This window comes from Hyla sarda, chromosome 5, assembly GCF_029499605.1.
Source record: "Hyla sarda isolate aHylSar1 chromosome 5, aHylSar1.hap1, whole genome shotgun sequence".
Classification (NCBI taxonomy): Eukaryota; Metazoa; Chordata; class Amphibia; order Anura; family Hylidae; genus Hyla; species Hyla sarda.
In genome coordinates, this window is record NC_079193.1 from 303,446,501 (window position 1) to 303,460,215 (window position 13,715).

The window sequence follows — 13,715 nt, forward strand, 5'->3', positions numbered from 1 at the left end:
ATTCCCTGGCATGTTGCCATGGAAGCACTGATGTACCATTTGGACAACCACAGTGACTATACCTCTGATTTAAAAGAATTCATTAAAATGAGTACATGGTATCTCATGACACATAACTTTTTTTCTTTTGACCGCATGTTCTTCATTCAAACTAGTGGCGTTTCCATGGGCGCTAGACATTCACCTTCTTTAGCCAATCTGACTATGTCATATTGGGAATCCAAGTACCTCTTTTCTACATCCAATCCATTTATTTCCCACGTGCAGTGGTATGGCAGATTCATAGATGATCTCCTCCTGATTTGGAAGGGTGACATGTCTGCCATACCACTGTTCCTGGAATACATTAATAACAATTCCTACAATCTTCAATTCACTCACCATTCACACCCATCCAGCATTTCCTTCCTTGACCTTGAATTCAGCTCAGCACCAGATCATATCATTTCTGTTTCAACGTTCCGCAAACCCACTGCAGGTAACACTATTCTCAGAGCTGATAGTAATCATCCGCCACATACCATCAGGGCTATTCCAGTAGGAGAATTCACACGGATAAAAAGAAATTGTAGTGGTCCCTCCACTTGCGAGTCTCAAATCAGTGAGGCTTCACGTAGGCTCGCGAATAGAGGCTACACTAAACGTACTCTATCCAGAGCTAAAACTATTGTTGCTAAAAAGGACCGTTCTCGTCTAATTTCTCCATCTATTAACTGTTCACGACACAGTCGTTCTAATTTTCAGAACAAACCGGTCATAGCACTCACTTATTCTCCTCAATTTACACAGGTCAAGAATATTATCAATAGACATCTCCATTTCCTGAGACAGGATGAAACTGTAGCAAAAATATTATCCAAAGGTTGTCACATAGTCCCAAAAAAGGCAAAAACCCTGGGAGATATTCTTTCCCCTAGTTTGGTTTTGTCCAACACAGTTAATAGAAATAACTGGTTGAGTAATAGAGGATTTTTTAAATGTGGCGGCAGGATTTGTAGAACTTGTAATTTTGCCAAATTATGCACATAATTTTCCAATGCAGAGCAAACCAAAAATTATCAGATAAAAGATTATATTAATTGTAACCACCATAATGTAGTTTATGTCATTGAGTGTTCGCAGTGCCAACTTAAATACGTAGGCTCCACTTCCAGGAAACTTAGGATCAGAGCGCTGGAACATCTCAATGACATAACTAGCAATGCCGTAAGAAACCGATCGGCAGCATCTTTACATTTTAAAACTGTACATGGTGGCCACATTAACCATTTTCAAATTTATGCTATTGAACGTGTTCACATAGGACCTCGTGGTGGTTGTGTGCGGCGAAAATTGTTGGAACGTGAGGCATTCTGGCAATTCACCTTGGGCACCAGTGCACCGAAGGGTTTGAATTTAAAGAGAGAATTGCTGTTCCATTACTAGCGCCGCAGTCACACACACACGTTTGTTCCACTTTCACAGCGAATTATAACTGGTGTACATTTTATATGATTTTTCATATCACCATGTTATTTTCCTGTGTTGTACAAGCCATTTGTGCAAAATTGCATATTAGTGTATTGTTTTTAGCTTCTTGTACTTTTACTAACATTTTGTCTATGTTTTGTATTAGTATCCTCCTCTGCACCGTTATCAGCGGTCCAAGTGTAGTTTAATTGGTGGTTAACTCTCCACCCACTACCTGGTCGGTATTTAACTGACACCTGTGCAGATGGAAGACATCACTGACGAAGGGCGCATGCGCCTGAAACGCGTCTGATCTGCTGGTTGCTTTTACTGCTTTTACTGTGAGTTCTAATAAAGTCTGGATTTCTATTGACCCACGCTGGATCATCTCCTCTTCTTATTTGAAACCTGTCTAATGTGTATGAATGAAAATGGCTGCTTGTAAATGACATGATCAGTTCTATTGATGTATGTGAGTAATTCTAGTAAGGGATTTTTCATCACATTCCTTCACACTTTGCAATCTCACCGCATTTTGATATAAATTATTGTATTCAATTTTGCTTTTATTTTACATAGTAATCTTATTACATTTTATATGCATTTTATATGTGCCATGATAAATACATTTTTCTTCCCTCTTCACCACAGTGTGTTTTTACTTTATTCACTTGTTCACTGCATGCTCCACTTTGCACTGTTTTGAACGTTTGATTTACCTTGCTAGGCCCCCTATATCCATTGCGCACGCGCATGAGCTCCAAACTAGCTGGCATCCTGTGACCTGCCGCGATCGGACATATCTGCGCACTGATATGCCTGCGTATTGAGATCATCACGCGACCGGAAGGCCAGGTGATGTCATGGGTCAACCAGAAGTACCTGTGTATACTCCGGAACACGGATGAATGCCATTTATGACCTCACCAGGTACTGCGGCAAAATCTTCCACCTATTAGATTTAGTACAATGCATTATGGGAGGCATATTTGGGCGTTGTGTAGGTGTGTTCAACAGGAGACTGACAGTCATTATTGGTCGGCCCTACTGTCTATTTCTGAGGGAGCTTGGTGATTGGTGGGCCTTACCTATTTAGGGCCTGGTGATGTGACCATAAGTCACGCCCCCTGAGGAAGCACTTTAGAAGCGAAACTATCGTTGGGGTCTGGTGGGTATGGTCTGGCACCCTTTACTGTATAGTTGTTTATTTATCTTTTATGTGATCTTTCTTTGGCAGCCCTGTTGGACCTTATTGTTGATTTAGGCTCAAGCCTTTGCTTGATGCCTTAGACTTATACTTTAGCCCTCATTGGTTGCCCTTGTCATCATACACATAGCTATTTTGCCCTCTTTCTGCTGTATCCTGGTGCCTTTGTTTTTTCTTTTTTGTATTGTCTCCATTTTGTCACACATTTTATCATGTCTTTATGATCTAATAAAATTATATTTTTAATGTACTAGCTCTGTGCTTCATTTCTTTGTTGGTGTATGTAATTCTAATAAGGCCATATTCACATTAAACAGCATTTTTACAGGTAAAAAAAAGCAGAAATGAGACTTTTTTTGTACTGCTGTGTGTTACATCTAGCGCTCCGGCCGGACACGCTGGCCGTGAATGCCCCCTGCTCTGTCCGCTTCTGCTGGCGGGCCCGGGATTCGTCCACCTTGTCCGCATGTGAATCTCGGGACGTCACTCACCTTCACTCACCTTCCCTATCTGCTGTCCTCCTGTAGTTTCCCATTGCCGGTGGTCCTGTCCCCGCCTCCTAGGGCGTGCATGCAGATTTATGGTGCATGGTGCTTTAAGATTTAAAGGGCCGGTACACCCTTGATTGTTGCTTTCACCTTTTCCCTTGTCTATAAGTGTGATCACCTCCCACACCCCCTTGCCGGATCTTTGTGCCTACTGCCTCAGAGAAAGCAGTCATTGTGTTTGCCTTTCTGTGTTTCTGACTACTCCGCTTGTGACCTGACAACGCTCCTGTGCCGCCAGCCTACTGACCTTGCTACATCCTGACTATGCTTCTGTACCGCCTTTCCTGCCTTCTTGCCAGCCTCTCTACATGTCATATCTCCTGAGTCATGTAACACCTAGTAGCCTGTGTGGATGAGCCATGCCAGGGGTAGCGACCTGAGTGCCGCCTGCCACAGCAAGACCATCCCGCTTTGCGGCAGGCTCTGGTTAAAACCAGCGGCACCTTAGACTCGGCTCCCTGGTACGGCTCACATCATCTTCCACGCAGGTCCAGAGGATCCACTACCACCTGCCTTAACACTGTGTAGTGTTTTTACTATTGAGTTAGTGCACACACATTGTATGACCATAATTTTTGCAGCCATAAAAGCTGAAATAATGACCAATTTTTTCCCAACCATTATTTCATGAAAATCAGCCAATTTTTTTTAAAGCTAAAAATGCCCGCTGTAAACATAATGTGAACAAGACCTGAATAACAATGATTGGCTATTCATTGTTATAATCTTATCAATAGTAATGTTAGGGTGAAATCAGTAACATCCAATTGGAAAATTCACAGAAATCTGGTATTTCTCTATTCATCATGGTTAATGAATCATACAGTAATAATCAAATTGTTAGTATTAGCCTGTACATGCTACTTTTCATTGATATGTACCTATAATGCCAATAAATGCTTAATCCGTTTTGCACCACCACTACTAAAAGTACGCCGCATGCAAGGATGAGTGCTGGTAAACATTGAAGAGGCTGTGGCCTATCGCACCCCCACTGATCTAATTTTGATGGCCTTGCCATCACTTACAAAAGTCAGATAACCCTTTAAATATTCTTTATTTTTAAGGCACCATGAGACATTTTTTAGAAATAATTTCCCTCATGAGAAATCTCATTTAAGCAGTGATCTTAAAGGGGTACTCCACTGACCAGCATTCGGAAGTAAATGTTCCGAACGCTGTTTTCACGCTGCGGGAGTCAACCACGCTCCTTGTGATGTCACAGACACACCTCCTCAATGCAAGTCTGTAGGAGGGGGCAGGACAGCCATTTACTTCCGAACGCTGGCCAGTAGAGTACACCTTTAAGTCTGTGTTCACACACTGTAGCTAATTAGAGTACCGCAGCCCCTTCCTTAGCAGGGTAGGTACGCTGCTGCTTCCAAATATTAATCGGAGAACACTGATAGTATAGGGGCTTATTAGTTGTTGCATCTCACATGACTTCTTTAGGTGAGCATCCATCTTCAGAGTGTGCATGGCTGTTGACAGTATTAACCTATAAGATGCTCTGATTTTTTTTTCTTATCTTTCTGCTAAGCCATTAATACAAGTCAGTTTATAAAATGTCTTCTCCTAGATCTTTCATGATCAACTGTGAGTAGTATTATAAAAAAGATGAAATGTTTAGAAATCCCAGAAACTCTGTAACAAAGTGGAGACCTTGTCAAGTTCCGGTGCTGAGGCACATAGTATGCAAAGTCGCCAGCACTCTCCTGACTCAGTAACTGCGGAGTACCAGTACCTCATCTGGCATTAAAATCAACACAAATACTGCCCTGCTGGCTTCAATGGCTGAACAGCTGTATCCAAACCTTGCATTTCTGAGTACAATACAATAGTGGGGTAAAACCTTCCACCACTGGGCTCTGGAGCAGAGGAAACACGTACTGTGGGTTGTGGAATCTACTCTATCTGGCATCTGATGAAGGAGTCTGGGTTTGGCGATTGCCAGGAGACAGATACCTGCCCGACTGCACTGTGCCAACTGTAAAGTTTGGTGGGGGATGGATAATACTGTGGGGTTGTTGTTAGGGGTGGGCCTAAGCCTCTTAGTTCCAGTGACAGGAAATCTTAATGCTTTAGCATACAAAGACATTTTGGACAATTGACGCTTCCATCTATGGGAACAGTTTTGGTTCAGCTCTTTTCTGCTCCATCATTACTATGCCTCGGTGCACAAAACAAGGTCCATAAAGGCATGGTTGGGTGAGGTTGGCACGGAAGAACTTGATTTGTCTCAATATTGTCTCAATAGTGTATGAGCAGCATTTTTCCTCTTATAAATTAGCATTTTAGCAAGTGCCACATCTCCTAATTGTTTATATATATTTTTTTCAATTGTCAACAAGTGTCAACAAATTAAAGGGACATGGTGTTTGCTGGAGCATTCATTCTTTTAAATGGTGGGGTCCAAGGGTTCAAGCCTCCAATGATCACATAATGATGGCCTATATTCATAATTTTAAACCCCTTTAATGTATGCACAGTTTCCCTTTTAAACTCTGCTGACTACAATGTAACATCTGGTTACAGAACTAAAAAAAACTTCAGCACCGGATAAAACCTCAATTCATAGGAGCCGCTATTTGTGAACATAGTCATCACCAGCCTGTAAAGGTAAGAATTAACCAGATGAAAAGGGCAATATACAGGGGGACTTGTGGCTATTTATACCTTACACACCTGCTTGTTTGCAACCAGATGCTATCATTTACATCTATTGCTGCTTAACCCCATGTCACAGGTACATGCAGGAAATGGCATGTGACATTAAGTGCAGTATATAAATCATTTGCCATTCTTTTTTTTTACAAAGAAATGTGTGGAAACTTAGCAGTACTATCAAGATGGTCCCAGGGACCAGCACACTACTTATTACCCCATCTCACAGTCAAAGAGTTTTATTGCTGGGCAATACATTGCTCAGGGTAAAGAATAACAATAGAATCCCCCGATTCATTTCCATACTGACCAGCCCTGATGGAACTGATCACTGAACAAGATATGCACATGCCATTGTATGCTACAAATGTAAATCAGTGCATATCGCCTGCAAGTAACATGAATTGTGGACAAGTGTCATAAATGCTTTTGTTTCCAGAGGAGCCCTCCAGAGATCTAGTTTACATGGGCTTATGTTCCTGCCGAGAGCAAAGGTGGTGTCTATAGCAGTCTGCCCAATTTAGGACAACCCAAGGCAAACAATAGACAGTAATTCATAATACAGACTTGTAAGGTGATTTAGTGTAAGTAGGATATTATATTATGAAAAGGAATTTTTTTTTTTTTTTAAGTATTGTAAAATATTTTGGAAATGAAAAAACTAAGTTAGTTTAGAGTAGAAAAGCATATAAATTCTACATTTGACATAGTACATTTCCAATATATATATATATATATATATATATATATATATATATTCAGGGAAGCACTGTATACTCTATTGATATTACAACTGGCACAGCTGGTCAGGGTCACGTGATGTGTTCTTCCCGGTCTGCAGTCTGTTTGTAAACTTCTGTTAGCCATGACTTAGGACCAATGAGGCCTGAAATGTGTTGGCATTTACTTGTTCTGTTCCTTACTTTGAATGCTGTGAATAAATCTGGAATTTTATACCCCCTGGTTGCACTGGAGACTTTCTTTCTTGCTTCTTGACTTTTGCGCCTTTTTGTACCTCCATGCACTCCCTTGTGGTTCTATGTCAGAGCTGAAGGTGTTTTATTTGTGTATTGTAAATAATGTTTGTTGAGGATATAGGATTTCACCATCATACAAAATACATGACTAGAATATGATAATACAGTTACTACATATGCCTTCTTGCTGCCACTGTATACATCACAACTAAGAACTGATGACTCTACTCAACCACCAGGGGTGTAGAAATGGTCACTGGCCATGAGGGTCTTATATGGTAAGGAATACAATATCAACAACAACATACTTGTTTTTAAATATAACTATAATGGAAGTTAATCCATATACATATATCATTGTACACCGTAAGGGCCCCATTAAATGGGGTGATTATTGGCTGAACAGGACTACACAGACCAGTCTAATAGGGCCAGTGATCAGCCGACAAAAGTGCAAATGCTTTTTTCTTCAGCTGATTTTAAAGAAATGTCACATGAACAATACAGCGATGGTTCATGCAGCCTTCCCTGCCCGGCATAACGAGTCTTGTAAAGGATCTGTAAAAGAGCGCCAACCTATAAGATCTTCACTTGTTTACAGATGGGATTGGACTGTCTAATCGGCCCCTAATACTAGACATACGCATTTAGGTTGGGTTCATGCATAACAATTTTGGTTGGTGTTTTAAGCCAAATCCAGGAGTGGAACCAATAAAGAGAAATATTACAATACGCATTATACTCACTCCAGGGCTTTGGCTAAATTACTGACCGGATACTCACCAGCCGTAGGTAGCTGTCGCCTTATTTCTCGTCGAGCAACTTTTTCTTCCCTCCTCTCATTAATGTGTAAACTGACCAGATTGACCATAAAAATCCACTTCCAGACATTATTAGTGGTTATCTCCTGTTGAGAGTAAAAAATCAGGCATGTACAAATCAAATATGCCTACTCTTCTTCACCTTGATGTCTGCAGGCAGACTGGTTGGTTACTTTTTCTATAATGCACAGGTTTAATACAAAATTATATATTGTCCCTTGTACTTCTCTGACCCATTGGGCCTGGACTCCACAAGATCTCTGAAGGTGTCCTGCGGTGTCTGGCACCAAGATGTGCCAGATAGCCTTTAAAGGGGTTTTACGGCCTAAAACTATTGATAGAAGTAAAGTAAATCCCGGCACTCTCACTTGCTGATAATGAAGATTTGATGTATATAAAAGTGCGCCAGTACGCTAGAACACATGCTGCTGTACTGTTTGCAGTGTAATGCTTGAATAATGAATCTTCATTATCAGCAAGGGAGAGTGCTGGGATTTACTTTACTTCTATTGGATTACCTAATCCATGTGCACCTAACCCTACTACAGTGCCGACTGACTATACCTTGGACTAAAACTATTGTTGGCCTATCCACAGGAGGGTGCATTATCCTAATGGACATTACCATTAGGCAATACAGTTGCCATGACTAGGTATACTTGACCTGCAAGAACGTTTAGGTAGGTGATATATGTCAAAGTAACATCCATTTACCACCATCACTTGTGCTATCCACACAGTGCGACTTGTTGCCACCTCTCCAGGTGTGTGACACTAATAGGTTTATATATGTGCTACATACATCAGATTACAAATGTATACTGTATAGGGGCATGTGAGAATTGTGTCCATTAACACCTTTACTTTACATAATAAACATGAAATCATATACAGTGGAAAAAAACAAGCATTTTGTTTGGGAAATTGCACTTGTTATATTAAGTGCAGTCAGGAGGGATTTTACAAAAGCACAATGTATAACCCCTAACCCTTCCTAAGCTCTACTGTGGGAATTGTACATATGGCACAAAGGCCACCCCAGACTGGCAAGGAAGAAACAATTGGTCATACATTAACATTGCCCTCTTTATGCTGCTAATTTTTGCATCTCATTATTTACAAAGTGACACAATAAAATCATAGGTAAAAAATAAAGTTGTATGGCTTCCTTTCAACCTCTTAGTACAGCAGCATTGGGTATCTTGATTCTAATGGCTGTTGACAGAGTGTATACTAACCAAATGATAAAGTCCCTATGGACAGCCTAAATAACAAATGTCAGTCATAACAGAGCAGCAAACTAAGACTTTGTACACAGGTATACTCGCCTTCAGAAAGTTGATGGGTTTGCTTCCATGCCCCCAGGCTCCTGGAAACCATTCAAAATATCCTTGAGATGTTTATTAGCATTCCACATTGTCTGCTCTCTCAGGACTTCTTTCACACACTGCTGGTATTACCTCAGAGGCACAAGAAGACAAGTATACAATAAGGGAGCAGAGCTGTAAACCCAACGTTCAAACATCAAAACAAATGCAGGCGCTCTACTGTGTTACTTCTCGTGATCATAATCGTGATAACAGGTTGGGTGAATAGAATTTATAGATTGAACAAATAGAGTATCGGGAGAGGCGGCCCTGTAGTGGGAGAATGTCCCCTTTGATGCTGAGGGAGACACTGGTGGTGCAAGTCGACGGATGATGAGGCAGATGCGGGGGTGCAGTCATGTGAAAAAATGTTGCAGCCAATGAGACATTATAGAAGGGTACAAAAGACGCACTCACCCGGTTTCATGCCAAAGAAGGTGTAGGTTTATTCCATATAATACACGGGGATGTGTATCTCGGGTCGGGAAGAAGAGAAAGCGAGAGCTCAGCCGAGCTCGTGGAACTACGGTCCCGTTTCGCGGTTCTCCGCTTGGTCCAAATTTGCCCTAGTGTATCAATATTAAACAGGTTTTCTGGTACTTTCCTGAGGATAGACCATCAATAAAAAAAAGAACGAAGTCTAGGAAACCCTCTTTGATATTACTCCAATATCTCAAGCACACTTGTTGTCCAGACTTGCCTCCTTCAATTGCTCAGTTACAAGACCGCTCTGGAATTAGTGTTAACAATAAAGATATGGACATGGTCGATAGCTGCTTGAATAACTGTGTGAAGATTACAAGTGGCCCTAAAAGCACATCAGAGAAAAGTATCCCAGAATACCTACACAATAAGGGCTTAAAGGTGCCAGAAAGTTAAACAGATTTGTAATTTATTTCTATTAAAAATCTTAACCCTTCCAGTTCTTATCAGCTGTTGTATGTTCCACAGGAAGTTGTAAATTTGTCTGTGTCAGGAACTGTCCAGAACAGGAGAGGCTTTCTATGGGGATTTGCTTCAACTCTGGACAGTTCCTGACATGGGCAGAGGTGTCAGCAGAGGGCACTGTGGTCAGATAGAACTTCCTCTGTAGCATACAGCAGCTGATAAGTACTGGAAGGATATATTTTTTAATAGAAGTAGTTTACACATCTGTATAACTTTCTGGCACCAGTTGATTTGAAAGCATTTGTTTTCCACCAGAGTGCCCCTTTAAACTCTGACTTGAATGGAGCTATAGCATGATACGGATTTTGTTTTGTTAGATTCATTTGGAACCTGGTGCAGCCTAGCTTATCAGATGCCATATCACATAAGTAGAAAATCATCATATCTCTAGGACAGTGGTCCCAGAACTGTGGCCCTCTAGCTGTTGCAAAACTACAACTGCCAATGGCTGTCCAGGCATGTTGAAAGATGTAGTTTTGCAACAGCTGGAGGGCCACAGTGTGGTGACCACTAATCTAAACTTATGATGTAGTGCTTAGGCCATGGGCGTAACTATAGGGGGTACAGAGGTAACAGTCGCAGCGGGGCCCTGTGACTGAAGGGGCCCCATAAGACATCAGTGGTATGAATGGCACATGGTAGACATGGGGCCCAGCAGCTACAAGTTATGCCTCTAGCTGAGGCATCAAAGGAGGCACACATTCTTTGTTTCATAACATTTTCTGCAGTTATTTTAATTTGTGAAACTCTTAGAAAACCCCTTTAATATATTTTATAGAATTGTTGTACATGATCTAATTGTCTACAGCTAAATTGATCCTTTAAAAAAACCAAACCTAAATTTATCCTAAAATAACCAACAGGTGCCTCACCAGTCACTCGTGGTGGCCTCGCCAGTGAGAAGAACTCATCGACAACATAGAAGCACTGCATCCCTAAAATCCGTGTTATTCTAGTTTTTGGGTCTAGAAGTGGCAGTAGAAATGAGCAAGTTTGTAAGTTTGAGACGGTCTCCGATGATGAATTTTACTCCTGAACCTAGACATGTTATAACATGTCTTCAGAACCCCCCCCCCCCCCGCAATCTCCGGGCCGGCGCTGCGGCGTTACAGTCACGGAAGCCTGGGGCTTCTGCGATTGTGATGTCACACCATGCCCCCTCCATTCATGTCTATGGGAGGGGGCGTGATGGCAAGTACACACACAGCCATCACGCCTCCTCCCATAGACATGAATGGAGGGGGTATGGCAGGTGTGTTTGCCAGTCATCTGGCACAGAGGGAAGTTCGCTCCGTGCACCGGATGACTGGCATGCCACTGCAGAGATCGCGGGGGTCCCCAGCGGTCGGTCCCCTGCGATCAGACATGTTATCCCCTTTGGATAGGGGATAACATGTCTAGTGGCGTAGTATCCCTTTAATAAAGGCTAACCTCCATTATATCTTACATAAGAGAAATATGGTAGTGAAATTCAACAAGTTGACAAGAGTTTGGAGTTCCCCTCATGTATAATGGATAGGCCCTAAAGGAAAGTCCTTGTCTATGCTGTAGGTAGGGTCAGCAAATGGTACATAATATGTGATGCATGATTCCAGATAGTTTTGAAATCCAACCTAGAAATACATGGATAATCCAGGAAGGTTCTAAATGATGGTCTTGGGGACTAGACATCTTTACGTCAAAGGCCGTATCATGTGCTTGAGTCATCCCATTTACTGTATACTGGTTACTGCTCTTTCTTTTTCCTGGAATAGAGCTGATCTCATCTATGGTCTGTCCAACGTATGGTAGATGTGGTCTACAGCTGGAAGTCAGCGATGATGTTTACATTCCTATGGGATAGCATCATTGTTGTAAACAGCAAATAAACAGTTACTGTATTTTTTAGAGATACATCTTTATGGGAAAAATGCAATGTGATTTATGCTATAAATATGTTCATATTTTATAAATTAGAAGGATAAAAAGCATTCTTTACTGAGAAGGTATGTGCAGCCTACATGTGTTCTTTTCGGAATTGAGACAACTTGGGTTAAGAGGTGTTGTTTTGTTTTGCATAGCATTTGCCTCTCATCATAGTATTAAGTCAGAAGAATGATTCAACATTGGCGATTACTGCTCAGAAAGACAATTGCACATTGTGGAAAGTCTCATTCTTTCAGTGTCATGAAGGCCAAAGCTGTTAGTTTTTAATTTTTTTTCCTTCACATAGTTATGGACTTATTATTATACATGGAAAGGAATTCTGTAAAAACCGACTGGTAAATGTCAATGCTATTGATTGGAGCAGCTGTTCCTGTTAGTTCATGCTGTATTTCCTAGAAAACCTTATTTCTGGCTAAATGCAGATCAGTACAAAAATGTGACTTTTTTTGTTATTCTTTTTTACACTTGCAAGCACAGTGCATATTGTAACAGGTAATCGACACGGACCCATTGTGCACCCAACCTGTTTGGTTTGGGCCTCTCCCGAGGGTGTTGTCTAAGTAGCCCCCTGGTTTTCACTCTTTAAAGGAGTCATCCACTATTAGGTGACTTTTGTCAGACAGTAATGGACATACTTAAAAATGGACATACTAAAAGAGGGAATAGAGAAAAAAGTAGATCCAGCTCCAACGGGAGCTGGATCTACTTTTTTCTCCTTTCTCTGCTACCACGAGGAGAAGCGGCTCCTTTGTTCCGTGCTTCCGGATCCTTAGATGGGGTGTCTGCCCCATAAGAAGTGTGTGGTGAGCTGATCTTACAGTCCTTCTATTTGTACCCATACTTAAAAAGGATCCGTGCTTGTCTTTGGGCTTAATAGATGTGTTGTTAGTCCACCACAACTGCTTTCTTTTTGTGAAATGGCTACCTGTTGGAGTTCCCTCCCTTCAACTACAATTCCCTGCAGCCCTGGGGAGAATTATCTCCCTCCCACCCAGTGGTTGCTCCACCTACTACAGCAAGGACAGGCTCCCTTTTGGCACCTGACTAGTGATGTAATGTCTCGGGCTGCACTGCAACCTGAGAAAATCTGAGACAACACTCATTGTGTATGCTGTTAAAAATAAACATCAGGGAGAAGATCACATAAGAATTGCGAGAGCAGTCATCAAGCACAGGTACAGACACTATATTATGAACAACACTAACTTTACAGCCCCTATAAAGTTATTGTAGTTGGTATATGAATAATACTTTTATTGGGACACAAAGTAACTGAATTGCTCAGGCAATGTCTCCAACACTTAGCTCCATCTAACTATATGTGGTGCAAAAAAAAAAAACCTATAGGCTGGGGACTGGTTTTGGGTGTGCACTTTAAGAGGCTGAATGCATATCCTATGGGCAAACCTGGGTGCCGCAGTAAAAGTAGACCTAGGAAAAGAGAAGACATGGACCATATGGGCAAGATGGAAAGTAACTTGGCGGCTGCATGTACTAGCAGTCACAGCAGGCCAATAAGGGCTAGCCATTGGTGTTAAACACGGATACAATCATATCTAAAACATTTAAGCTACTTTGAAAATAGTCATTAAAACATTCTACTTCAGGATATAACTATTGTGCAGGCCTATATATCGTCATGATTACAGATTGCAAGCAAACTTTGTGTAGTTTAGTCCTGCAACCATACTCCATTACATGTCTATTTACCTACTAGCCTACATACAGTAGAAAAGGGGAATAGAAAATATCACCGAAATGGCTTGTTTGTTGTCTTAACCATGGATTTCTATAGGCCTACATAGAAG

The 13,715-nt window shown here is 41.4% G+C and overlaps 1 long non-coding RNA gene across 1 annotated transcript in view; it reads right to left on the reverse strand.

The window, feature by feature from the left end:
* Nucleotides 1-7,714, reverse strand: part of LOC130272712 (uncharacterized) — a 49,522-nt gene extending 41,808 nt beyond the window's left edge. Inside the window, exon 1 of the long non-coding RNA XR_008843698.1 lies at nucleotides 7,629-7,714. This is a non-coding gene — a long non-coding RNA (uncharacterized LOC130272712). The remainder of the gene's footprint in view (nucleotides 1-7,628) is intronic.
* Between the last annotated feature and the right edge of the window lie 6,001 nt (nucleotides 7,715-13,715).